General features: G+C 37.7%; 1 protein-coding gene across 4 annotated transcripts in view; it reads right to left on the bottom strand.

The window, feature by feature from the left end:
* The window catches only part of LOC117417136 (F-box-like/WD repeat-containing protein TBL1XR1), a 69,879-nt gene that overhangs the window by 16,083 nt on the left and 29,189 nt on the right, over window positions 1-24,607 (bottom strand). For 2 of the 4 annotated variants that reach the window (XM_059034530.1, XM_059034532.1), the window contains exon 2: window positions 9,728-9,792. The exons of the other annotated variants lie outside the window; for them this stretch is intronic. The gene's annotated coding sequence lies outside the window, so the exon portion shown is untranslated. The remainder of the gene's footprint in view (window positions 1-9,727; window positions 9,793-24,607) is intronic. 4 annotated transcript variants of the gene reach the window in all.

Here is a 24,607-nt window from a genome sequence, read left to right on the forward strand (position 1 = left end):
AGAAATTGTTATTATTTGTATTAGTGTATTTGTTACCGTCCTTCTCGGACTTCAATTTATTAAAACGTGTGATATTCCCTTACAGACCGACGTCATAGGGCATTCATAAATACTGACACATGTTTTTAAAAGGGAGAGGCAGCATTTTTGTGTTACAGGTGCATTTGCAACCATTTTAGTTCTAGTCTGGAGCCCTGCAAATTCGAGCCTTACACAGTTTACACACAGCGTGACTCTTATAGTCCATACTGGATTTTAAACCGTCCAGAGCAGGTGAAATTTCACTGTCGCCCTGATGAGATTATCAACATTAATAACCCGCCTCCGCTCAGCTTCAGGTTTCGCTCAGCTGCACGCAGACTTTCCCTCATGGTTTTTGTTCTAACTATACACTAAATTGATTAATTGGACCAATTAAGCTTCTAATAAGCCCTTAATTGGTCCAATTAAGTAATTTAGGGTACAGCTGGAACAAAAAACAGGAGGGACAGCAGGTTGAGTAGCCCTGACCTGCAGCATCCCCAACAAGGCTGGAACAAAATTAGAACCAACAACAAAAACAAAAAAACAGTACCATGACCTACAGTAAAAATCACTGTTTGCACGTGTAAAATGTACAATAAATGCAACACAGATGGAATGGCAGACAGGTTTGATATGCTATTCCCAGATTATGTTAATAACTTCCATTGAAGTCATGATCAATATCTATTACAAATATATAAGCAGTTATCTATATTCTATATTTCAGAGAACATGGATATAATTTATTTTTTGAAAGACAAAAGTTATTGTGTCCCCCCATTATTGTTTATTTCTTTCTTAATTAACTTGGGTTAAGTTTGGAAAAAATAGGAGGCTGCACATTGATACATTAATATAAAAATTAATGTGCAATGTATTTTCTTTATATTAGACATAGCCTACACTATTGCTAGAAACAGGTTTTGTGATAGTTGAAAATTTACTTTCAGTTTCTCCTGATTTTGCCATTTTCTCAGTTTTCAGTACCTCTGAATTACAGTCCTGAAATGCTGTCTGATGTTTGTTTTTGTTTTTTTTCAACTGAGTTAATAACTGTGCTCCTTTCCATAATCTGAATATTTAACTTTTGTGAATACTTCCACAGCCAATGTATTAGTAATTAATACATTCAGGAAATCAACAGCATTCAATAACGCTTGATACAGTCTTCCTGTTTAGGTCTGAGGTTTACAGATGTATACAGCATTTATTGTATTTTTTTTAATCCAAGTTGATTATCCTACTACCAGTTAAGACAAGTTGAAAATACTGTACTGTAGTTAAATTTTAATTAAGTTCAGTCTTATATTTATGCTGTGCCATAAAGTGGGAAAACTAGAAAGGAGTGTCACTAGGGCAGGTCGGTCATAGAATCGCGTCAGATGATCCAAGTCGTCTTTGTCATGCTAGCACCAGCTAAATGTGTAACCCATAATATCCTCAAAAAAAAAAAAAAAAAAACACCCTTTTTCCCCTAAGATTTCCAACAGAACATGCCAGAAGTCAGAAGTTGTCATTAATGGACTGAGTGGATTCTCAGACGGTACTTGGATATATTTCCTGCACAGTTTGTGTACAGAAGGTTATGACCTTTATTCTTACAAAAAAGTGGAAAGCAAACTTATATATTATACATGAGCAGCATTTTACATAAGCCTACTGTATGTATTGCATAAAACTACCACCTGAACCAAAACTAAGGGAAATAATAGTTGCAGAAATAATTAAACAGTTACTAACAAAGTATTGATGTGATGTTCCGTTGCATGAGATTAAGACAAAAAGGGATGGTTTCATTAGTGTTGTTGTAATTATTGTTACAGTTTCACCAATACATCATGTTCATTCTTTCATGAATATCAGTTCAGCATCTCAATTTTAAATTTAAGTTAAATGAAGTTATTTCAACACTGCACTCCTGTTATTTAAAAAAATGCCATAACATTGTTATAACAAGTGCCATTACTTTTGAGATTGTAGCACGTGAAGCATCAGTAATTTGTAGTGTTGTAAATCGAACCATGACGTGGACATAGAATATCATGCAAATTCTAACAACGATTATCGATCATTATCGAGTTAAAATGCTTTAAAAAAAAAAAAAATTCCCTCACACTAACAGTTTGAAGGAACAATAAGTCCGAAAAACTAATTGAAACAAATCCTGATGTTTTAAAACACATTTGATAAATACATTGGCATTTAAATATAGCACTCTCCAATTTTCAATATTCCTGCCGTCACTAGCCTTTGCCTTGTTTTGTGTAAAATTTGACAAATTTCCAGTGTAAACATAATGGTAAATTGAGGGGAAAAAAAAAAAATAAATAAAAAAATCAACTCCACTGTCCAAAGGAGAAAAAAACAAGGTTTGAAAACTACATTAACATTATGGCCTATTCACACGGAAATAATTTGATGTCTCTTTTTTTTTTTTTTTTTTTTTTAAATTTGCTGTTGGTTTACAATTTATGAATTACGTGGCCCAGCTTCTGCCAGCGAAAGCAGCAATCCCTTCCAGTGTGATGCGGCTGCAGATGCGTTTCACTTTTTGCTGTCATATTTTAATCAAAACTTTACATGACTTTGCATTGCCACTTAGATTTGCATCATCTTCAGTGACTACAACTATATTGTCATTTTTCCAAACAGTACATCAGAGTAGTGTTCTGCGGTATTTCGGTATATCGAAATATCATGATACAAAAATTATATGATACCTAATATCGGGTTAAAAAAAAAAAATCGATATATCGTTTTTTTTCGATCCCGTCTTTTTTTTGGTGATATATCGTGTTTTTCGGTCTGGCTATTTTTTTTTTTGAGACTTCAAAACAACACTTTAATTGTGTGCTTTAAAAACGATATGAACTTTTTTGCATATACCGGAAGAAACTAACTTTCCTGCGCTGCGCGTTCTCTGAAAATTTAATTACAGTACTGTCCAAGTATCAACATGGCGGACGCGGGAGAACAGCTGGTTTCTAAAGCCAATTCCACTGTAGTGTGGAACTATTTTGGTTATCCATTAAATGAAAGCGGCAATCCAGTTGAAGGTGGACATCCAAAATGTAGGAGGTGTTTGAAAGAAGTAAAAAACAAGGGAGGAAACACCACCAATTTATTTAAGCATTTATCAGATCGCCACCCCAATCTCTTTGTTGAAGTGAAGCGACAGCATGTAAGTTAGTTACAGTGAAAATAGTTCTACTTTTACTGTAGTTATTTTGTTTTACATATTATTGAGATTCTGTGAATTACATCTCGTCTTAAAAATGTAAATAATGCACCCAATTAGTATTTATATATGTGTGTGTGTGTGTGTGTGTGTGTGTGTGTGTGTGTGTGTGTGTGTGTGTGTGTAAGAAGTTGAAATAGTACAATAAAAAAAGCACTGTGTAAAGAGAACATAGGAACGCACTAAAAGCGGATCAAAATGCCGTTCGTTAGTTCACCAAGATGCAAAAATATATTTTGCAGACGTGTCATTAAAACGACTCCATGTTAAAAATGGTTAACACTTTATATATTCCTTGGATTTTGTCGTAAAACATTTTTTTTGTGTGTGTAAAACAATTAGCTTTCATGCTGGAAACGGACGTCTGATTGTTGCAAGTTCAGCACAAAAACATACAGTACAGTACACAGTACATAGGCTGCATAGTCCCGTCCCCCCGTCCACCACCCCCCCATATATAGTTCAAGGCGTGCATACGCGATTCAGCAGGTAAACGATGTGCTCTAATCTATAGTTGTAAAAGTCTTTTGTCTAATTTATTTTCTTAGCAAAATTAACATCCACGCTCGCATGATGGTCTGAATAAAATTGCGTAACATTTCCTATGTTTATAGTGCACTGCAATGTTGTTTTGAAGGAGACGTTTGGCTTGAATAAGATGAAACATAATATTATGTTCTAATAGTTATCAGTGTTTTCAGTACTACAGTATCAGAAGTTCTTTGCCAGAAATGCTTTTTTCATCAGCTCAACTTATTTTATAAAATTAATTTGAAGTAATGATTCTCTCTCTCATATATATATATATATATATATATATATATTGAAACACAATATATACAGAAAATAATGTCTCTTATACTAAGCTTTCTTTACAGTTGTATTTAATAGTTGGTGGCAATGACTTTGATTACACTATTTTCTGTATTTCTTATATAAAAAGAGAACTTGTTTCAACAGAAAATAAAATTAAAAAGCAAGCATTCCACCATGCTGTAGCATTAAGTGAGTTTTAGCCTCTACCACACTTTGTACTTGTGAACATTTTTATTTGACAGCCATTTAACATGTAATGGACATAAAATTCAAAGAATCGTGATAATATCGAATATCGTGATCTTATGCAGGGTATCGTATCGAGGTAGCCTAAATCAGGTATCGCAGAACACTACATCAGAGGTAGCCTACCCTTTCCTGCAATAGAACTTGACAACTCCGACAGGGACAACTCCAGTTGATAATTTTATTTTGCGTCTCCATTCTTGAATATGTATAAAATCTCTTTCATACATGTATGTGGAATTTTTATTAACTGACTGTCACAAAGACGGCCAGAGTGGGTGGCGTCAGACCAGACAGGAATTCAAAACAAAGACAGTGGTTGATGATGAGCTGAGTGCAATGGCTGCACTCAGCGTTTATTAACAAATAAAAGGGTTGAAAACAGCACAAAACACGGGACACGGCACTATACGCCAAAGTAAAAAGACAAACAAAACGCACTGAACACAAACGGTGCTCGGAGACAAACAAACACGGTGAGTACACACACTTATCTTCACTTTTACGATCTTTAACTTTTATCTGCACGTGAAGTGATGTGCCATCCTCGTGCCTAAATATAATTATACACTTTAAACACACGTGAAACACAGACCCGTTTATATCCCGTGTACCAATCTATACACCAACATTAACATACGCACGCATATATACAACACAGAACACACAAATGCACACAGGGGCGGGGCACTTTGCCACATATACCCCCCCTTGTGCGCAGCACACATGGCCTCAACGGCCACCTCCCCCCTTAAATACCCAGCAGTCCAGGCCAAAGTCTCGGGCTGGGAAGGGAGGCTTTAGTGGGCCCATGGCTGGACATGCTGTCAGCTCCCCTGCCGGTAGTGGCACGGCTGACAGCATGCTGGTCCCGTCCTGCAGCGAAAAAGCTGCGGGGGCAGGTGGTCCCCCGACCTCCCCCTTCTTCATAGCCGGCAGCTCCCTCCTGTGGGGCTCCGGCCACAAGAACTCCTGCAGCGAAACTGCTGCTGGGGAAAGTGGTCTCCAGACCTCATCCCCCTTCTTCGTGGCCGGCAGCTCCCCTTTCTGGGGCTCCGGCCACCGTACTCCCTGCGGAGGTACGGGCAGCAGAGGCAGCTCCAGCTCCTCTGCTCCAGGCGGTGGCGGAGGCAGAGGCAGCTCCAGCTCCTCTGCTCCTGGCGGTGGTGGAGGCAGAGGCAGCTCCAGCTCCTCTGCTCCTGGCGGTGGTGGAGGCAGAGGCAGCTCCAGCTCCTCTGCTCCTTGCGGTGGTGGTGGCGGAGGCAGAGGCAGCTACTGCTCCTCTGCTCCTTGCGGTGGTGGTGGCGGAGGCAGAGGCAGCTCCTGCTCCTCTGCTCCTTGCGGTGGTGGTGGCGGAGGCAGAGGCAGCTCCTGCTCCTCTGCTCCTTGCGGTGGTGGTGGCGGAGGCAGAGGCAGCTCCTGCTCCTCTGCTCCTGGCGGTGCTGGCTCCCTCTGCTGTGGCGGCTGGGCATGTGCGCGCCGTGCTGCCTTCAGCAGCATAGCGAGAGGCTGCTGGGGGACACCAGCATCCTGCCCTTCTCCCCCCCAAAAATTTTCAGGGGGTTGAGCCTGTAACTCCTCCCCTTCTGGCTCTTGGGACTGAACCAGCAGGCATTTTCCCTCTGCTGGTGGCTTGGGTCCCAGGGCTGTGGAAGCCCCGACTTGCCTCCCTTTGGGCTGTGGACGCACCGACTCCTCCCTTTTGGGCTGTGGACGCCCCGACTCCTCCATGTTGGGCTGTGGACGCCCCGACTCCTCCCTGTTGGGCTGTGGACGCCCCGACTCCTCCCTGTTGGGCTGTGGACGTTCGGGCTCCTCCCACTCAGGCTGTGGACGTTCGGGCTCCTCCCACTCAGGCGTAGGACGTTCGGGCTCCTCCCACTCAGGCGTAGGACGTTCGGGCTCCTCCCACTCAGGCGTAGGACGTTCGGGCTCCTCCCACTCAGGCGTAGGACGTTCGGGCTCCTCCCACTCAGGCGTAGGACGTTCGGGCTCCTCCCACTCAGGCGTAGGACGTTCGGGCTCCTCCCACTCAGGCGTAGGACGTTCGGGCTCCTCCCACTCAGGCGTAGGACGTTCGGGCTCCTCCCACTCAGGCTGTGGAGGCAAAACCAGCAGGCATTCACCCTCTGCTGGTGGAGATGGGGACAGCAGGTACTCACCCTCTGCTGGTGGAGATGGGGACAGCAGGTACTCACCCTCTGCTGGTGGTCCTGCTACCTGGGCTGCTGTTCCGTTGATGGTTGCCTCCAGGTAGCTGAGGACAAACTCCACACCTTCCTCCAAGGTGTTTGGGGTGTGTTCCTCCTGAAAGGCCTCCCATCTCTCACTGTCCATCATCCACAGGGCCCGGACGACCATGGGCAGAGACTGGGCCTCCAGCCCAGCATTCTCCAGGAACCAGCCCCGCAGTTTGATGGCGTCTTCTGCCATTGATTTTTTTGTTTTGTTTTGTTTTTTTCCCCCAAAACAATATTTGTAATTTTTTTTTTTTTTTTTTTTTTTTTTTTTTTAATCCATACCCCTCCTGGTCTGACGCTTGGAGGCGCGGCTATCCCACTTCTGACACCACGTGTCACAAAGACGGCCAGAGTGGGTGGCGTCAGACCAGACAGGAATTCAAAACAAAGACAGTGGTTGATGATGAGCTGAGTGCAATGGCTGCACTCAGCGTTTATTAACAAATAAAAGGGTTGAAAACAGCACAAAACACGGGACACGGCACTATACGCCAAAGTAAAAAGACAAACAAAACGCACTAAACACAAACGGTGCTCGGAGACAAACAAACACGGTGAGTACACACACTTATCTTCACTTTTACGATCTTTAACTTAACTTAACTCTCCTCTCTCTCTCTCTCTCTCTCTCTCTCTCCCGTTCTCCTCTTCCGAACACCTAACCACGACTGAGTGAAACTGTGCATCTATATATACTGTTGTGCTGGGATTCAATTACTAATTAATTACTCACTTGAATCCCAGCACGTGAATTCATTACGTGCAACCCCGTGCCACACATTATACACATTTTATCTGCACGTGAAGTGATGTGCCATCCTCGTGCCTAAATATAATTATACACTTTAAACACACGTGAAACACAGACCCGTTTATATCCCGTGTACCAATCTATACACCAACATTAACATACGCACGCATATATACAACACAGAACACACAAATGCACACAGGGGCGGGGCACTTTGCCACACTGACTTACTGCCCACATTGCAACCAAGATATGTAGACTATCTCCTTCATACATGTATAGGCCTAATCAATCTACATGCCACGTCGCAACCAAAAATGCGTCAAATACTGGAGTGCTCAGAGAAGCATTTCACCCACGTGAATTCGCTTACACTTACACAGTACATTACTAAGGCCCTACCTATTTCACGGCCGTGAAAAACGTGACACGGGTCATGAAATTCATTCTTCACCGTGAAAACTGTCTATTTTGTGTACTTTTACCCTGCACTTAAATCCAAGTTATGTGTATCGGTCCAGGTTCCTGACGTGATTATAAGCTTGTTTCAATTTCAAAAAGAAAACTGGACAGGATTTATTGATTGACACTTATTATTATTATTTATTTCTTAGCAGACGCCCTTATCCAGGGCAACTTACAATTATTACAAGATATCACATTCTTTTTACATACAATTACCCATTTATACAGCTGGGTTTTTTTTTACTGGAGCAATCTAGGTAAAGTACCTTGCTCAAGGGTACAACAGCAGTGTTTTTTATGCAGATGTTAATATTTGACTGAAGCACTCGCAATAGACAGATGCAGTTTGCAAAATACAGTAAGAAAGTAACTTCACAAAATAATTCATCATGTTAGCAACAGCTTTAAATAAAATAAAGGATGTTTTTCCATCATAATACATTGTGTATTGGGAATAAGAAAACCCTGCCATGACTCCTTTGAATTATACCAAAGAAGTACAGTAAGCCTCAATGACTTGGAAAGTGTAAAGTGGCCCAACTCCCTGCTTCAGCACTGATCCTACACAGGATGTTTAAAAGCACTTGGAGGAACAAGTTTAGTCAGTAAACGAATGCTATAGAACAGCAATGAATTTAAGGAAGAACAAAGTGCTGAAACAGTTAATGCTAAAAATGCTAAAACTACCTTTGACCCAGTTTAAACAAATGTGATTTGGGTGGTTACAAAAACAACATGACTTCAAAGGTTATCTTTTGTATCGGCTGTAACCTTGAAAGCATTGCCAAATCCCAGTGTTGCAACTAGCTCCTCACTCTGAAAAGACACCCTGGTATTGTAATATGCAAGGTTATTAAGTTCACGTCTGACATGTCTTTACAACAGCACAACTTTTCTATGGAAGCTAATTTCTTATCCCAGTTATGTGCACGTCTACAATACCTTCACCTATTGTCTTTGAAACATGGCTATATACACAACAAGACCAAAACAATAGCATTTTAAAAGACTGCGTCAAGCTACAGTATCTGTTTGATAAGGATTTACAGTTACTGAACTCCTGTGATGATCAATAGACTCTCAATTGCTACATATTCCTCTGCTGTTTAGTTAAGTCCATCTAGGTAAAAACAACACAGATGTTTTAGAAGTGTGCTTAAAACACATTTAGTCATAGTATATTACACTATAAATCAAACCCAATATGGGCTGATTTACAGAAGATCTGTATCAGATTTGAATAGATTTGTTTAAATTTAAAGCAGCAAAGCATTATTTTTTTTTCTTTTTTTTTTCTTACTATAAATTAACTGGGGCTCATATACCTTTTCATTTTGGTGGTCACCTTCTCTAGCCAAGTATTAGTTTTAAATACAGAAACAAATATTTGGCTCCTGGCCTTCACCCTGTAGTGTTACAAAGCACTATTCACTGAACCCACCCCCACCTCAGACTTCCACTCTCTGCCTAATATTTTCCGCTTCACTGCTCGCCAATTTTACAGGACACTGGGAGATTAAAATTAACTTTGGAATGCAGTGGAAGAACTTTAAATAAAATCATAAAATGAGACACAACGTTTCAGTATTGTGTTTAATGCAGAGTATCAGACAACTGAACACAAACAGAAAAAGGTCTGTGTACCACATTCAGGCTATATTTTATGATTATCTCTGTCTTTGTACTTTCGTTCAATGTTTCTGCAGGGATGAACAACAGGCTATTTCACAACCATCTGACGGGCACCTGATCACCTCATTTTTACAGCTTTGTATTCTTACAAGAAATTAAAAGAACAGTAGCTAAGATATATGTTTTCGACACTGTAGCTGCAGTTAACAAACTCCTCATACTGTACACTTTAGCTCAGTCTCTATCTATATAGCAAACACATCTTTTCCTTACATAAAATAAAATGAAAGTAGTTTTAATGTTACATTTACTTACATTGCAACCGGGTGCCCTTCAGAAGTTCATCAGTGGCACAGGGTACTAAAGTACCTATCCACAACCTAGAAAACAAAAATGTATCATTCTTGATGTTTGATTCTCTGCTACACAAAGGTAATTCTATTTGATTAACATATTTTTAAAAAATGTTATATGTAGTATGGCAGACCAGTCAGATTTTTTCAAAGCATTTGGTCTGTGTCACTAGTATGGGCAGGGGGCAAAGCAATGGCATGTGGCAGTGAAAGGGTTAATTTCTAATATACAACTTGTAATCAAAGAATACAATTGTGTACCAAACATTAAGACAGTTACTCAAGGTGTACTGTCTGTATTCAGCTTTAACTTCAGGGTCATTTGACCATATGGCAGCGATAACAGGCCAAACATCAATGCTATCAACACATTCAGCATGCAGGGAAAATATGAAGTCACTACCTCAGATGATTTCTGAGATATGAGGCTTTGACACTGACAGGGTCTAATCCTTGGTACAGTACATTTTTACAGCTCAGATCCTTGGTTTAAGTCGTCTTTACAGAGCTGTTTTTCTAGTGCTAATGTAACAAGGTCTGTGTTGCCCTGTAAGCTGTGTTCCTCCATGAGTTTTGCATCCTGCAGCATGACAGCAAAAACAAAAAAAAAAAGTTCCAGTAACCCAACCTTCCCAAAAAATATATATAAGCAATAAGACCCTCCACATCGGGCATTACCAGGCATTATATGACCGGTCGTATAATGCCTTATAATGCCCGATGTGGAGGGTCTTATTGCTTATATACTTCAATGTTACAGCATAGTTAACGTTAATTCTTATTGATTAACTGAATTTTTAGGTTTTCCATTTTTTTTCCCACGTATCTTGCCACATAAGCACTCTAAAATGAACGTTCTATAAATATAGTCCTCCATAACAATGATCTTCTCTATAAGTATAAAACAGCAATTTTAAAACTGTATACTTTTATTTGAAAAGAGACCAAAAGATTGTGAAAAAAATATTTATTATTATTATTTTTTTTTTTTATTTTTTTTTTTTTTAGTGCAGTTATTAAAAATGCTACGTGAAAATAAAACTGAGGACAAAGATCGGGGAAAAAAAATTGTGCAATTGTAATAATAAATAATAATAATTGATTTGAATATTTCCAGATATTGAGCAGTTATTAAAAATGCTTCCGGGAAAGTTGCCTAGTACTTGGACAGCAGAAGCAGTGTGCTCTTCGGAAGAGCTTGATGAAGAAACCAGTTCAGTTTGTCCGACAGTACTTCTCTCTGTACTACTTACAGCGACTGTAGACATCTCAGAGGTGCTCGTATTTTCCGGGATGTTTTGATTTAGCCATTCCTCAATTGACATCTTATTAAAAAGGTTAAACTTTACTTTAAAACAACATTTTGTTAGTAGCTGATGGAGTGGTCTTGTTTGATTTGTTTTTGTGATGCGGTTACAAAGATTCTAAGGGCATATATCAGGGATTATATCCCTCTAGCTGAACCATATTTAGAATGTGTGAAATCTTTCCATTGAAGTAAGTGTATATATATATATATATATATATATATATACACACACACACACATACATACATACATATATACAGTACTGTGCAAAAGTTTTAGGCAGGTGTAAAAAAATGCTGTAAAGTAAGAATGATTTCAAAAATAGACATGTTAATAGTTTATATTTATCAATTAACAAAATGCAAAGTGAGTGAACAGACGAAAAATCTACATCAAATCAATATTTGGTGTGACCACCCTTTGCCTTCAAAACAGCATCAATTCTTCTAGGTACACTTGCACACAGTTTTTGAAGGAACTCGGCAGGTAGGTTGGCCCAAACATCTTGGAGAACTAACCACAGTTCTTCTGTGGATTTAGGCAGCCTCAGTTGCTTCTCTCTCTTCATGTAATCCCAGACAGACTCGATGATGTTGAGATCAGGGCTCTGTGGGGGCCATACCATCACTTCCAGGACTCCTTGTTCTTCTTTACGCTGAAGATAGTTCTTAATGACTTTCGCTGTATGTTCGGGGTCGTTGTCATGCTGCAGAATAAATTTGGGGCCAATCAGATGCCTCCCTGATGGTACTGCATGATGGATAAGTATCTGCCTGTACTTCCCAGCAGTGAGGAGACCATTAATTCTGACCAAATCCCCAACTCCATTTGCAGAAATGCAGCCCCAAACTTGCAAGGAACCTCCACCATGCTTCACTGTTGCCTGCAGACACTCATTCGTGTACCGCTCTCCAGCCCTTCGGCGAACAAACTGCCTTCTGCTACAGCCAAATATTTCAAATTTTGACTCATCAGTCCAGAGCACCTGCTGCCATTTTTCTGCACCCCAGTTCCTGTGTTTTCGTGCATAGTTGAGTCGCTTGGCCTTGTTTCCACGTCGGAGGTATGGCTTTTTGGCCGCAAGTCTTCCATGAAGGCCACTTCTGACCAGACTTCTCCGGACAGTAGATGGGTGTACCAGGGTCCCACTGTTTTCTGCCAATTCTGAGCTGATGGCACTGCTGGACATCTTCCGATTGTGAAGGGAACTAAGCATGATGTGTCTTTCATCTGCTGCAGTAAGTTTCCTTGGCCGACCACTGCGTCTACGGTCCTCAACGTTGCCCGTTTCTTTGTGCTTCTTCAAAAGAGCTTGGACAGCACATCTGGAAACCCCTGTCTGCCTTGAAATTTCTGCCTGGGAGATACCTTGCTGATGCAGTATAAATACCTTGTGTCTTGTTGCTGTGCTCAGTCTTGCCATGGTGTATGACTTTTGACAGTAAACTGTCTTCAGCAACCTCACCTTGTTAGCTGAGTTTGGCTGTTCCTCACCCAGTTTTATTCCTCCTACACAGCTGTTTCTGTTTCAGTTAATGATTGTGTTTCAACCTATATATTGAATTGATGATCATTAGCACCTGTCTGGTATAATTGTTTAATCATACACCTGACTATGCCTACAAAATCCATGACTTTGTGCAAGTGTACCTAGAAGAATTGATGCTGTTTTGAAGGCAAAGGGTGGTCACACCAAATATGGATTTGATGTAGATTTTTCTTCTGTTCACTCACTTTGCATTTAGTTAATTGATAAATATAATCTATTAACATGTCCATTTTTGAAAGCATTCTTACTTTACAGCATTTTTTCACACCTGCCTAAAACTTTTGCACAGTACAGTATATATACACATACATACACCTCCAACCTGTCTGGAATGGAAAACTCATGAAAATACATTACGTACATTTAGGGATGGGTCGGTATACCAGTTTTTCGGTTTACCGCGGTTTAGGTACATTACGGTATTAATACCGTTCCTTTTATTCTACACCGCAATTATCGGAATTCCTTTATACACCGGTTAACACATTTTTTAAACTGCAAACACGCTTCTTCTAAATCAAGCGATGGTACTTGCAGCCTTAGCAAAGTGTCTGAGGAAGATCTTTTTTTGAACTGATACTGTATTTTGATAATGGTTTTGAAGGAAACTGTCAACGACACAGAATACAGTGTGGAGTAGTGGTTAGGGCTCTGGACTCTTGACCGGAGGGTTGTGGGTTCAATCCCCAGTGGGGGACACTGCTGTTGTACCCTTGAGCAAGGTACTTTACCTAGATTGCTCCAGTAAAAACCCAACTGTATAAATGGGTAATTGTATGTAAAAATAATGTGATATCTGTATAATGTGAAATAATGAAAAATGTGATATCTTGTAACAATTTTAAGTCGCCCTGGATAAGGGCGTCTGCTAAGAAATAAATAATAATAATAATAATAATAATAATACACATTTCAATCACCCAGAGTTTGCTGCGCCGGTTGCTCTTGGCTGCTATCTTACCGACGTCACACGCAGCTTCTAGAGAAATGCCTTCTCCAACCCTTGCAGCGCAGCACACATTTTCAACGTGCTATACAGTATTTTGTCTGGATTATCAACAGTCAGTTTAATGTAATTGATTAACATTAACTTTTTTGTAAAATTATATATTACTTATCACAGACTTAATAAATTATGTTTGTTTATATTATTTATTTATTTATTTAATATAGCGTTGACAAGGCTGTTCATGTCTTCATTGCATAATGATAAAATGCCGTTCACCTCCACTAGCAAGGAGGCAGCAGTAGTTTTAGTGGTTATTTGCATTACGATGAACAGGTCACTCATGATCTCTGCATCGTCCCTTTGGTTCACAGCCGCAGCCAGCCTCCCGCAGTAACATTTCAAAGCTGCGCTGGGCTATGCAGAATCTGCACAGATTTCTGTGGGTGTTGAGTGACATCTACCGCACATCTCCGCAATTCTGTGCAGCACTGTAAAGAACTGCGTTAATCTAAGAACACGACCAATGTCTCAATTAAAATGAGCACAGACCCGCGACTGCAGCAGGATAGCCTACTTATTATCAACGTAGTTTTGTTTAAACAAGTTATAACAGTATTCTAATTTTCTTAGGTAAGTGAAGAAATCTTTTTTTTACAAACACCACATGTGTAATAATCATTGGAAGCTTACTTGTGCAATGTTGTGATGTGTAGTTATAAATCCAGTAACACGTTTTAGTATTAAAATACATTCTTTTTTGCAATTGTATTTATCTGGTTGAAACAATAAACAACTAATCTCTGCTGTTAAATAATAACCTATGTTTGTGTTTTAAGCAATAAGACCGATCATTTCCCATTCTATTTACCATCAGCTAAACAAAGTATTTATTTATTTAATTTTATACTTTAAATGTTTTAAGAAAACTACAGCACCCGTTATTTTGAACAAATAATAGATCTTAATACTGTTGTAGTATAACCGAGAGTGTACAACTTTGTTGTTTTTTTTGTTTTGTTTGTTAGTTTTTTTAAATTCTGATTGTCTTTATAAAAAAGAAAAGTACCAAGTTATTTGGCATAGTAAAATACAAAATACCAAATGTTTAAATCATTCCATGAAAGGAAGTGTGATTTGTAGGTTTTATTTTTGTGAATTACAGTAATTTAAGTGACTTACATTAGTCTTTCTTCATTTTTTAAGCCTTTATTTTATAACTTGCACGATGTACTGTATACCGTGATTTTAAGGTTACCACTGTGTTTTATTTAACGGTCATCATACCCTGCAAATTTTATACCGTCCCATCCCTACGTACATTGTTTGTTTGTTTTTTCTTTCTTAATCCAACAACTATTCATTTTTAATCACTGTAGAAAAGACACGGTCCCCCGGGGTAGTGTTGCACCCCGGTTTCTCATTCATTTTCCTCGCAGCTAAAACATAAACGTAATACAACTCGCCAGACACATCAAGAACAAATAGAAGTAATATTGCAGAGCAGAAGAGAAGTTTGTTAAAGATACACAGGTTTAGCAGTATAACTTGTATTTAGGCTATTATCATCACTGCTAATGAAACAATATTAGTACGCGTTTTTAAACGTCATACAGCTTTATTATTTTATTATAATGTTGCCTAATAAATGCTACATTAATACCATATTTTATTGTCTTATTCATAACTTTACTAAATGGAGTCAGTTAATGTGAGCGGATTACTGTATTATGACAATGGTCTTGTATGAAACTGTCAGCAACACTGAATACAGGTTTCAACGTCAGTTTATTAGCAGACAAGCAACTGCAGCTGAAACACAAAATCATACACTGTATCTGCTACAGTGGGCAAATCATTTGTTTGTACTTTTCCTGCACCCATTCCTGTTTCTTAACAATGTACTACAATACACGTTGCTTTCAGATGGTTTGAAAATTGGGAAAACAAATGCAATTAATATAAAATATAATATAAAAGCATGCAGAAATAAAGATCAACTAGTATGTAGGAATCTGAGAACAGATTCACCTTTATACCTGTGACCTAGGGAAACAGAGAGAGGAATGGAGCTAAACTAGAGTTTTACTGACCTATAATTGGGATGTTGCCATGACAACTATAGAAGCTAATGTAGTTTTGCTGCTACAGTAAAACTGGATTACAATATTATTATTATTTGTTTATTTAGCAGACACCAAGGCGACTTACAGAGACTAGGGTGTGTGAACTATGCATAAGCTGCAGAGTCACTTACAATTACGTCTCACCCGAAAGACGGAGCACAAGGAGGTTAAGTGACTTGCTAATTATTCTCTTGATGTCTCTGAATTTCTAAAGCAGAAATACAGTTTTTTCTAAACTTGCCTAAACACAGTAATTTGTAGGATATAGGCTATATTGTTTTCTGCATTTAACCAAACCTGTACAGATTTAAGGGTTAAACCAACCTTTTTTTTTTTTTTTAGCTATAAAACAGTGTTATACAAACTGGACCAAATAAGGTAAAATGCAGTTCTACTATCTTTTGACTTTGGCAGCATTACTGTATATAACAGTGCTATTGGGTAATTGTTTAGCTTGCGTCATCCCTCAGGCTTTGCTTCGTAATGCCCTCATGTTGTACTCATTCTTGATGTGTGTGCGTGTGTAGAACTCACAAAAATATCCCATTAACCCAAAATGCCAGCTTTATGAACCACAAGGGGCTCATCCCTCGGTTTGTAACCTCTGACTTCCAAATAGTAAACAACTTCCAAATTAGGGGTGCCAGTATTCCAGTTTTGCGGTTTACAGTGATTTAAGCACATTACGGTATTGACACTGTTCCAGTTATTCTACACCGCAAATATCATAATTACGGTATACAATGGTTAATGCTATGTTCGTGTTCTTATGAAGAAAGTGAAAGAAGACCGTTTTCATATGAACACCTTTGTATTCAACATCCTGTACAAAAAAAAAGTGTCAGTACTACTCAACTTTCTCACCTAGACTCACACTTGAACATTCCATCCACTTCTACCTTACTGTCAGTCACCATCATCAGCACTGTCAACAACACAGAATGCACGCTGCAATGTCTCAATTAGCATAGACAAGCCACTGCAGCGGGACACCCTACAGTAGTTTTGTTTAAGCAGGTTATTTACAATATTCAATTTTTTTTAGGTAAGTCGAGAAATCTCTTTTTTGTACTCCACATGTGTAATAAACATTGGAAGCTTACTTGTGCAATGTCATATGAACTAGATATAAATCTGATAACACAAGCCTGGGCTGCACTCAAGTATCCAAATATTTGCCAAATGCATTCACCACACACCCTATACACTCAGCATGTGAGGCTATGGATTTAAAGAAGAGGGTTGCTTTGAAGTACCAATACCAGATGAGTCAGGAACCAACTTAGGGTGTATTTTACAGTAAAATAAACAAAATAGATCGCCACAGTCAGCACTTCAATGGGACACCAACCAAAGTTTACTGACCAGAGAATGAACGGTGACAAAATTTCGCTCACCGCTCATAATATCCTCTGCTCCACTCTTTCTTCTATTTTGCTCCACTGCTTGCGATTCCTGCTCTGCTCCAGACAAAACAGGCACGCTCCGCTCACATGGTATTACATTTTTAAAAAAAATAAAACTAGCCGTTTTTTCCCCACTGTGTTGCCTATTGCAGATGAAAAGATGAGGTGATGCATCGATTTATTGATGCATCGTATCGTTTGACAACTATCGATAGCCTGTGCATCGTTTTTGTGTATAGGATTTAAGCAAAGGAAAGCTTTTATTTTTTTTATTAAATTTGGAATCTGCAATTATTTTTTGCATTAAGCTCAGACGTTCTCTGCTCCCATCAGGTCTGACTCACTGAATCTGCATGCGATTGAGCTCACCTTCTCCACCCCTGCCACGCCCCCTGTGAATGTTTACTGATGGGACTGGATCTGTGCAGGAGTCTTCAAAGTAACAGAGCAAGTTAAGAGCATTGTGCTAAAATTACAAATACTGTATCGACCGAGCTACAATGCTTTTCGATGTTTGACAATTGTTTTCTAGACGGCAAGAAAGAAAAGTAAAGAAAGTAATGTTTGGGATACTCCATTAGCACAACTAATTTGCATGACCATTTAATGAGATGCAGGGGTCATGCTAGCCTTTAAAAATGTGCATTTGTAAAAAACCATACCATCTCAAAATCTGTTTTCAACCATAACATCTGTGTTTTTACATATTGTATCAACATAGTTATATTACTTTCCAGTGTAACTTTCAGATTAATGAAGTTAACATGCAAAACAGTACACAGTATAAATATTGGTAGTAGAAATAGACATAAAGACAAGCTTAACTATACATGAACTATACATAAGCAATGTAATAACCGCAGACAGATGGATGACACACTGATGACGTTTCTCATATTTTTATATGGAACAAATGCAGCTCCAACAATGAGGAGAATATATATATTTTTCTCTCCATAATGAAATAAAGTGCAACGCCAATCACATTGAATATAAGAAAGTTATTTTGTGCAAACCTCATGGCCAAACATGTATTTAAGAAAAATAAAAACATGCTCGATTCTTCTCAGTGCTGTGAAAGAGCGGGCCGGAAATGTCCGCTTCGCTCCGTTCCAGTAACTACCCAGCTCTGCTCCCAGGCTCCATATACAACTGGCTTGCTCCACTCACACTCTCTGTTATTGACAAATTATCATGGTTCTATTCCTCACTAGACTAGCATATTCTAATACCCCCCTTACTTTCTTTCACTACATGAAAAAAGTGCCACAAGAAAAGCACCAAATCTTTATTTTCTTTTTTTCTGTGCGAGGCATGCATGTGTTTTTCTTTTCAGTAATATTATTCTGTTTGTAACATATTCAAGTGGTATGTCACTGTCGAACCACATCTAATGTAATGGGATGTAATTCTGGCTAAACAACAGTATAGGCTACACTGTAAAATGCACAATTTAACTGTAACACAAAGATTTATTGCAGTAAACCTATACATTTCTTACTGTGCTGTTGCTTTTTTAAAATTATTATTTATAAAGGCTTATTTTTTTTAAAACAGGACTACTGGTTTATGTATTCCATAAAGTACTGTACATTTTTTAAACTAATAGTTTATCAGCCTTCTCATTTCTAGCTGGCGGCCAGATAAATTGCCATCTACTTTGCCAGATGAGCTGTCTAATTTAGTTTATTTCAAAAAGAAAAAAAAATGTTTTTACAGTGCTCGTATGTTCCAGTGAATAGTATTCAAAATGTTAATTTTGTTCCTGTAAAATAGAGGCAATTTCCACAATTCATTACGTATGTAAGTCAAGTAAAACATTCCTTCACTGAGGGCATTTAGTTTCGAGGCTTATGTTTCCCTGGACATCGTGAATTGACCAACCAGTTTCAAGCTTACAAGCGATGAAGGCCGAACTGTACAATCATATACCCGAGCCAGTAACTGTACAGCAGAGTTATGACATTGTATAACATTTTTTATTTTTTTAAACAACCTACGTTTTCTATGTAAGATCGTCTTTTTCACTCGAAGTGTACGAAATACGGTGAGTATATGTTATAGCATTGTAAAATGTCTTATGCATTGACTTAGAAGACCGATCTGAAACCTAGCATGTACAATTAATTCAGGAAACGATATTCGCATTGTGCAACTAATGAATGATGGATTTATTTTATTTTTATATGCTTTGTTTTGCTGATTCAGTCTATTAAATGAAAAATATAACTATACGAGTTACAATAAGTACTGGTCAGATTTTCTGCTGCATAATCAGTTGTGGTCAAGTAATACTGACATTTAGACACATGCAGATAAAAACTACACACACAAACACACACGTACAAATATGCATAAACACATACTGTGATTATCTATCTATGACTAAATAGGCACGGTACTAAAGATGATTAAAGACAAAGGTTTTTATTTTAGAAGACTATCAATTCCCTTTTTAAAAAGTTCACGTCAAATGGAAATGTATGTTCAAACTTATGTACATGTATTAGGCAAGAGCAACAGTGGGGGGAGGGAGGGTATTTTCACGCTAAATGTAATACTGTAAAGTACTTTTTTTTTTTTTTTTTTTTTTTTTTTTTACCCGGGAAAGGGAACTGAAGCTTCGGTTTAGACGCGCTGGTGTGGCTCTATCTCCTGCGCGTCAAAAAAAAAAAAAGCGACGCAACGCGAAGCCTAGGTGTGTCCAGGCCCTTTAGGGTGCTAAAAGGCCTGGTGCAAACACAGATACACAGAATAAAAATATAGGCATTAATGAATGGGTTAACTCTGCATTTCCTTTCACTTTGAAAAGTTTTACTCCTACGCTGTATAGCTGGCTCATCGATATGATGGCCTATAGTGGCAACTTGTTCTACGTTAATAACTTTTACATTTGTCCAGGGTACTACATAAACATGAATGTGATTTCTACAGTAAGTAGTAGTACTTCAAGCTATTTAGCCGTGTACTGCAGTGTTTTGTGGCAGACTGCAAGCACCAGCCAAAATGGGAAGCTGCTCCAGATTTCCTATAGTAGCTCATGCTAATCTCCTAAAGAAGTGGTATGTCGGTTTGTGCTAATCTGTATTAATAAAATGAGTAAGAAATATCCAAAACATTTGTGTATGTAAGTTTAAACATTACTATTTTCCATTTGAAGAAGTTTCTATGTTTTTCCATTTCATATACCTCTAACTTGATATTTATGTACTGGACTTTTACTTTCAAACTACGTTGTTCAAGTAAATGCCAATACGTTATTTACTGTTATTTGTATTTATTTTAATCAAGCAACAGTTAACAGAATTAAAAATATTTAAAAACAAAAGAAAAAATACAACTTACTGTAGAAATCGATTTATGTTTACAGAAAATGAAACAGAAACGAACTTCTGAAAACTGTAAAATCAACACTTCGAAATCGCAGTTCTCGCAAGCGCATTTTTAAAAATGTATTATTTATTAATCCACTTGCATATTCTCGGACTCGGTAGTTAATGAGAAATGGCGCCATGGGAAAGTATGTATACTCAGAAACTTGGAAGACTAAAAATAAATGTAAGGACTGGTTAGTTCCATGAATATTTTTAGAAAATGTGTCTTTTTTGTATAAAATGCAAAGGAAAAAATTGAAAGCAAAACACAGCTTATGGCTTACCTTTTCTGTATTCAAATTTACTACCAATTAATACTGCTTCTTATCATCTTTTATTTAGAAATTGCTTCACATTTTTCTCTTCTGTCTCACTTGGTAGTATGGTATCTATATAATGTGACATTGTTTGTTTCTGTGCCTGAAATATAATCTCTGTTTCATTGGTGTCTGGTTCGGTCTTTTCTTTCACCACTTTTTTCTGTGCTTAAATATGTGGACTTTACTTACTTTGAAATTTACTGTGGTTTTAAAATTCTAATATAAATACATTATTTTGTAATTACTTTTTATAGTCACACAAGTAACTTTTACTTGCTCTTTAAATCTCGATGCCTAAAATCATACGAAAAATGAACAAAAGTTCTACATATTTTGAAATTTTGGGTCCCTATAAAGGCACATGCAGGATTTAGAGCCCTGTAAAACCCTGAAATTCGTTTTCGGTGGGGGCGTTGCCACTTGCACCCGCGCTGGGGGAGGACCCCCATACCCCCCTGCCTTCTACTTGGGATTTCTACTTTAAATGAAAATGAAAAGACTGAACATTTGTGTATATTGCAGAGGTAATTATCCATAAATACTATATAGACCCACAATGAACAAAGCTACCCTTTTTAAAGAATGTAGCCCTAATCTCTAATATTTGAGACAGTAAACGTGTTTTATATAGTTCTAAAGTGTTTAGCACAATATGCAGAAAATCTGACCAGTCCATCCAAACTTATCCAACTTTTCAAGTTTTGTTTAGATCTTCACACACATATTTCCAGCTGATTGCTTTGAAATAGACACCCCTCTCAAGAAATTCTGCAGTTGACCAAAGATTTGGAATGATTCCAGCATAACAATGAAAAAATAAGTTTTCTTCACAAATACAAAGCCCATCTCCTACAGGTAACTAAACCAAGAAAATATCAACCTTGTTACACATGCAGAGTTCAAAATTGCTGCACATGCTGATTTTGCAACGGCGAAGGTTCATAAATCATGACTATCGTGAGGATGTGACAAAAATTAAACAAGACATATGGTTAGTGCCAGCTTCCTTCTTTGGCCTCTCTCTCCCTGTCTCAGAATGATAGTACTGCTACAAAAATGACAAAAACTGCTACAGTATGCAATAGGAGTCTTATTTCCATCCCTGTAATGTATTAAACATTTTTTTTATTTTTCAGCTGCAGTTGTGAAAGTACATGCATGTGTTCCCAATTTGAAAAAGAGAAAAACAGTGCTGGTTTGCCTGTCTAAATAAATATCAAGTTCATGAAAAACAATGCATTTTTATATAGACCTTAAAAACATAACTTTCTAACATACAAAAATAATTAAACGTCACACCTGCAATGAAGTACATTAAACCTGCCATTGTTTATAGGCCTACACCATGTTATTTTTCAACCTAAAAAATCAAACCAAGGAAAACTTACAAAGACATGCATAAAAATGTTTACATTTTTAAGTGGGTATTAATGTTATATAGGTGCTAATAATTCTCTTTTGAGAACTCTTATTAATCAAATTTGTATGCCTAGTGGCACTGGTGTCATGGCAAATTTCACCACCCACTGCTTGTCTTTGGCACAAATACTGTGAAATGCAGTTTTAGTTGATAAACCTAAATATTATTATTATTATTATTATTATTATTATTTAGTTCTTAGCAGACACCCTTATCCAGGGCAACTTACAATTGTTACAAGATATCACATTATTTTTACATACAATTACCCATTTATACAGTTGTTTTTTATTTTTATATTGGAGCAATCTAGGTAAACTACCTTGCTCAAGGGCACAGCAGCATTGTCCCCACCTGGGATTGAACCCACGACCCTCCGGTCAAGAGTCCAGAGCCCTAACCACTACTCCACACTGCTGCCCTTTATACCATGCACCTTACAAAAATGTAATTATTTAAATCAGTTATCTAGTATTTGTCGATGTATATAATGAGTAGTGTTCTGCAATTCCTGTTTATACCGGATTTTACCAAAAAATTAGTGTTTTTTTTGTTTGTTTTTTTAAACTGAACCTCTGTTTTTACTGATTTATACCCGATTTATGGTCTACTATTCAATATTTTCTAGGAAATACACAATAAATGCTGTTTTATTTTGACTCCGATATTGTAATAATCAGTCTTACATTGCACTCTAGTATACAGCAGGTATATTTTGACATCAGAGGATCAAACGTCGTACATCGGTTCTCTGTTCACAAACACATTATCACCTGTTTCTGTTGGCCAATCAAAGTCTGATTATTGTGGCAAGTGCTGGGAGTAGTAACTAGCTTGATAAAAAACTAAATTGAAATACTTACAGCACCTAACACAACTCCTCCCTCAACTAGGGCTAAAAGTGCCATTTTGCAGTATTTTACCCACAATGACAAATGTTTCTGCATTTGTAAACTGTGCTCCAATAAAGTGAGTGCCAATCATGCAAATACCAGCAATTTAAGGAGACATTTACAGGCAAAAAACACACAATGGAAGTTGAAGCACTTTCGAACAAAGAACAAAAACAAAGGACGGAAGACGTGCCACAAGAAACAACCCCACAGGTAACTCCAGATCTATATGCAAACTTTAAATTATAGGCTACTGATAAATACTAATATCGCAATATGCCAATATTTATTATCGTGAACAGCTATGTTGACAATCCATGCCCTTAACTATGGTATATGACTATTAGGTCTATATATGTAGTCCACACAGTGACAACATGCTCTGGGACTGACACGTGCTATCAGTATATTGGTGTTATTGATTTGCAAATTTCAAGTAGCTCAGTATATCAGTAAATGTTAATGAAAAAACAATTAAATTAATATGTTTTAAGTAAACATAGCATATATTAAACTTTAAAAGGACAGGTCAAAAGGTGAAATATTACTGAAATCTTTACATTGTGTGTAAAACAACCAAGAAAACCCCATTCAATTTCTAAGCTGTATTTGTACTGTATGTAGGCAGAACACAACAGGGTTTAAAAAGTTTCCATTACATTTAAATAAATTAACATGTAAATCATTTGCCAAGACGAATACTGATGTCTAATGGCAGTGCATGACAAATACTCTGATCAGCCGTTTTACTTTTCCTGCAACTGCAGCTGATCTGATGTGATCAAAAGATAAATTGAATGCACATTTTTTAATTCACATAAGAAAAATGGTGACTAACATATTCGTTATGGCAAAAAAAAGAAACATTAACTTTAATTATTTCATGCAGACACATATATTAAAGTCCCCATTAACCTTCTGGTTGTAATTTCTCTTCCGATCACAGCAGATCACTGTCAGGAAATGTGATACAGCTGATAGGCATCAACATTAGATTTAAAAAAAAGTTAATTTCTTTCAGTTTAAGGAGCAGTTTACCTGTCTTATCTTAATTTCCCAGATTAAAAACTAATGTGTTGAAATTCCGCACAAAATGGGTCAATAGGCTACTGAAACATTTCGTGTAGCTTTTTGCATGGTCTGTGTGGTATACTGTACACTGCATCTTTGAAATAACCCGTGTGTGCTGTGCATTTAAGCCAAGCTTTGCTGAACAGCTTGTACATCTCAGCCACAATCTTTGTGGTTCTCATAAGTAGCACACTAGTGCTTTTCTAATGCTGACCAGTTATCACATATCTGCATAATATTGTACATTTTTGCAAACTATTTTTTTATTTTTTTTTATGTTTAGCAGGGAGTTCCCAATTTTGTATTGACATTATTTTGTGAACATCAGTGTCAAATTGTTGGCAAAGCACCGCTAATAGTCCAAAACAGTGACATTTTATTTTTGTTTTTTTACTAGTCTTGCTTTACAGTTACTGTATTTGTAAAAT

The sequence above is a fragment of the Acipenser ruthenus genome, chromosome 12 (genome assembly GCF_902713425.1).
Source record: "Acipenser ruthenus chromosome 12, fAciRut3.2 maternal haplotype, whole genome shotgun sequence".
In the NCBI taxonomy this organism is placed as follows: Eukaryota; Metazoa; Chordata; class Actinopteri; order Acipenseriformes; family Acipenseridae; genus Acipenser; species Acipenser ruthenus.